The following is a 5,135-nucleotide window of genomic DNA, read 5'->3' on the forward strand; positions in this document are numbered from 1 at the left end:
CAGTCTATACTGCCAGTTGTTCTTAATATAGTTGGTAGTATATGCATCCTTCAGGCTCTCCAGTCTAATTAAAATTAGATGAAGCAGAGTGCTGACAACAGAAAATTACTTAACAAATATTTGTCTTGTTCCCATCATGGTATTGTGCTACATCTCCTTCTTCTGGTACTCAAACTGGTGAGGTATTGAGTTCCCTCCTGTAAGACTAGCCTGTTGTTAATCTTCTGTGTAGACTGAGAGATGTGCCTCCTCTTGCAGCTGTTGTATGGAAGTGCATGGTCTCTGGTCCCCAGCTCTTCCCCTTCACTCTCCTTCATGAGTTGCATAGCATAGGGTCTCTCTTGGGAATGGCACACGTAGGATCAAGTTGTGGTTTAAAGCCAATATTTTAGCTAACTCTTAGATGAGCAAAGAGAAAAGTTCATTAAGCTTGAAGAAATCCAAATGCACAATAGTGGTCCTTCAGAGTGTGCAGGACCACCCAGCAAAATCACTCCTACAGAAGCAGAGGCCTAATTCAATCAGTAAGATTGAAGTAAGGTAGTAAGGTAGTGTTGGGCTGAGCTGTGGGGGATTTTAAAAGAGCAGTGAAAAGAAGGAACTCAGCAAGGAGACAGGTAGTTTAGGATTTGGCCCTGAGCACTCTCATCTCCCTGCGTGCCAGGATAGAATATGGGGGAGAAAGGCTCTGCTGGTACAAGTCACCGATGTATTGTACACATCCACTATGGCCAGTGCATGTTTGCAGTGAGTTCAGACAACAGCAGCCAAGATCAGCCACAGGACTGCCCCCATAGACCTGGCAGACAAGGGCTGACTAAACCATGTCAGGGGAGAAGTCCCATGCCTTCTCCTGGCCAAGCTCACCCCTGAAACCCACCTGCAAACAGAACTACCAGCAGTGCCAGAGCCTGGAGTAAACTGCCTCTGCAGCAGGAGGCTGTTTATGAACTACTCTTTACTGCTGGCATAGCACCCGGCTCATTTTCACCTTTCTTAAAGGTTAACCTCATTTCCCTCTATTAGTTGGTTTTAGCGAATGCCATTCGGCGCGGCAGTTAAAGAGCTCTGTCAGCAGATGGAAATGACAGTGGCATTTAAAGCCAGTCGGAGTTGAGAGTTGGGGGGGGGTGGGAGGGTGGGTAGAAGAAATAATCTTCAATAAAACGTTTTCAGAAGGATGCTAAGTGACATCAAAGGAGTCTCACTTTCCCCAGCAAGAGGAAAGAACCTTGCTCAATGCGTGGAGTGGGACTGGTTTCCTCTGAGTTAGAAACCAGTCCAAATCCAGGGAGACAAGGTGACTGGGGTGCTCCAGACCAGGGCACGGGGCACCCCACATTCTATGGGTAACTTCTTGGTGGATCCAACAGACCTTGCTTCCAGAGAAGTGTTTACTGAATATTGCTTTCACTAAAGGAAGGTTCCCCTGTGGGTGTGCTGGTTATAAATTTTATTGCAACCCCTGCTTCACACGCTGCCATTGCCGCCTGGCATTTCAGGCCACACCATCTGGCCACAGTTTTCCTGCATACTCTCAATGCTCTGCACTTCTGTTTTAAAATCTGGGGTCAAGTTTGAAGGAAAATCTCCCACTTAGAGGAAAGATGAATTTTGCCTGTGCTGGAGATCTCACAGGGTTTTGGTTTTCTTTTCCTTTTTGCAACTGAGTGGTGAAAGGAGGCTAAGAGGCCAAATCAGGGAAATACATATAGACCACCAAACCCAAAATGTGTGATTGGCATTGCTCAGGCTCTAGTGTCCTTCTGTTCCATCTTCACCAGACCTTCCCTGGCATGGGTGTAATATAATAATGCAGGGACAGTCTGCGATACCCAGCAGTGATGGGGAAGTACTGAGCAGCACTTTAGCAAATCGAGGGTCTGATCCAAAGCCTGCAAGACTCTATGGAACTCTTTTTCATTAACTACAATAAGCTTCAGCTCTAACTCTGAATCCCCAATGTTTATTTCAAGCACTAGTGTAGCAACATTGGAATATAATGTTCTTTCACACGCACACCTTGGGGTAATGATCTAAATGAGTATGTGGAGAAGTCAAGCCAAATCCTGCCAGGTGGCATCCTGAAGCAGACCCATTCATTTCCTGGGTCATTTGTTGAGCTGGCCAAAGCATTTCAAAGGAACGGTTATCTAGCTGAGCGTGTAGTTTTGTAAAAGGCAGGTCCATTTCAATGACATTTTTGCCAGGGAACTTTTTCTTAAATTTAATGTATTGAATTCTAATTTCAGGAGGTACAAACCTGTCATTTTAACAGGATCTTTTTGATTAATTTTATTTCAAGTCTGTATTGTGTTAAACCACTAAGAGAATAAGAGCTTCCATTTTGGGTTAAACCAAAGGTTTGTCTAGTCCAGTGTCCTCTTCTCCAGCAGTGCCTATTAGAAAGAGTAAGAAAAGGGCTTTTATAAAGAGTGACCCTTTCCTTAATATCCTCTGGCTTCCAGCAGACAGAGATTTAGTGACTTAGATAGATTTTGCATCTGGATCTTCGTGTTTAATAGCAGTGAGTAGATGCAACCACCACTAATCTGTCTTATTCTACTTGGAGCTAATTTATGACTTTTGCATTCAGCAACATCCCATGGCAGAAATGTCTTTCATTTATTCACATAGTGTGTGAAAATGTACACTCTTTTATCTGGCTGAAAATCACAGCCATTCTGCTTTTTTTTTTTTTTTCCTAGTTTGAGGTTATTAAGACAAAGTCTTTTTATTCCTCTGAGACAATACCCTGTAACATTTCACAACTGAAGAATTTCCATTTCACAAGAACTTCGGCCTCTCCAATTCAAAGTGGAAGCTTATTTTTTGAGACATCAGTATTTCCCACAAAAAGAAAATTCCGTTTTTCATCCAGTTTCAGTCATTTCATTATATCAGTGTAATTGAGGGTGACAGCAACAAAAACACTAATAGGAAAAAACAAAATAAAACAACACCTACTTAGGCACCCTGGGAAGAACTGGAGAGAATGAATTCAAGATTCACAACAGGAGCTTCTTCTTCCCAGCTGGGCTAAGAGAGTCACAAAGACAGATTAAAGAGATCAGTCACCCCAATCTGATCACACAAGCACTATGTCATGCCCCTACCCTATAGTTTAAAAACCTGTAAGGTGGATGGTATCCCATATAGGAAAGGTGTCCAATTCTCATCTTCATTATTATCTATAAAATCTCCAGACTGGTACTTCCACCTAGGTAAAGTGGGACTAGTTTAAGCAAATATACACCTTCTTTTTAGATGATCTGTCTTGTGGGGAAAAAATGTCACTTTTAAGGTCTCCTTGCAGTCAGTGGGATGTCTGAAAGATTAAATGTGTGAATCTCATTTAAGTTCAGATCGTGAACTAATCACCTGCAACTGGCCTTACACACTACACGCCCAGTGCTGCTGCTCACATCCATAGGAAAATCCTTACAAGATTTCAGCTCTTGCTCTGTAAAGCAGGGTGAAATTATATTTCTATTTCCAACCTCCTTATTTTTCTGATTATAGTTACAGGCAGGACTGTCTCTTTCTGGAGTTACATACACAGCCCGGTACTCTCCACTTTTGATTTTAGCTGAAGATTCCCAGTACAAGCGTCAAACAAATAATACACAAAACTTCAGTGTGAAATACGGCTTCATAACTGAAGTGAGCATTAGGCCCAGAGCTGTGTGATGTAGGAAAGGTGTTATTGAGACCTATGAGACATTCTGCTTGGATTCCTGTATTATTATTTTATTCTTTTTCCTCTCCTTCATTTTCTTTGTTTGTAGATGAGGGGATGGAGAGGAAGAAAGCCAGCAAGTTTATAAAAGCAGGAGAGAAAGGAATTGAGGCATTTTGTGGAGATCTTTAATGACATTCTGTATAATTTGAAGTGGGGAGGGAAAGGGGGAGAGAAAAAGGGAATTAGCAAAAAAACTGGCAAAAGAAAAGTGGAACGTGGAGAGAAGCGTGTGGATGAATTTTAATGCAATCAGAAAGCTGTAATAATGGTAATAAAGGAATATATTCAGACGTCAAGAGAGGGAGAAGGGAACAGGACCCGCGACGCCAGAATTTAAATTAGACATAGGCATATAATTCTCTTTCCTTCCCCCCCCTTTCTTCAAATGAAGGAAATGGAATTTTTAAGCACAGCGAAAGAGGGATTAACAATTGGCAGGTTTTCAGCCCTTTGTCTTTTGGCGAATCCCATTTAATCACCGTCTTTAATATTAAGGAGGCTGTGGCCATGCAGGGCTGTCTCAGGCTTGGGGGAAAAGGGATGATATACAGAGGAAAAGAGAGATAACACTTAGGTTCAGGCAATTGTGAGGAAGTGTTTCAATTACCTCCAGTGAAGTCTTTAAAAACTGAAGTTTAATTTGATCTGAAATGTCGTCACAGCTCCTGCAAGAGAAAATATGTCCTTCTCACCCTCTTTCCTGCCCATGTCTTTGCTTTTCCAACAGTCTTCTGTGGAAGGAGTGTGTGCTAAAGGCTGGAGTGCAACCACGGATTAATGTCCTGGACTTCTAGGCTCCTGGAAAGGGTTTCAAAGCCCCAAAAGGTTACCAGTGAGATGAGTTTAGGAACTGAAACTTATTTTCCTGCCATACAAGTCTTGACACCACTGACCCTGCGGAGTTTGTCAAGAAGCTTCTAAGCTTTGCTCTGAATGAGCGTGAAAACTAAATGGCCCTTCAGGCTCAGACTCAGCCTTGTGTGGCCACAGAGTGAAAAGGAGATGTTACACATAGAAATTAAGATGTGTTAAATTCCCCAGAACCAAATGCTATAGGAGTTGTATTCAAATCTGAGCTGCCTCTGAAAGATGAGTGTAAAAGCATGATTCAATGTTCGTTTGAAGTGTCATTTGATAGTACAAGACAGTCTTCTCCCTAACTTTCTTTTTCTTCAGAAAATCCATCAAGTTGGGCCAGCAAAACATCCATAGATTTTCAAGAGGAAGAACCCCAAACAGTCATGGAAAAATCCTGCAAAGTTTAGTTACAACACAGCTACACACCTCTGCACTTTGATGCTGGGTCTCCTTAGGTCCTTTGCTCCTATGAACATTTCCAGTGGTGTTCCCAGGAAATGGAAACTGCAAGCACAGGCTGCTAATATCTAGGGAA

This window comes from Antrostomus carolinensis, unplaced genomic scaffold (assembly GCF_000700745.2).
Source record: "Antrostomus carolinensis isolate BGI_N321 unplaced genomic scaffold, ASM70074v2 scaffold1415, whole genome shotgun sequence".
Lineage (NCBI taxonomy): Eukaryota > Metazoa > Chordata > Aves > Caprimulgiformes > Caprimulgidae > Antrostomus > Antrostomus carolinensis.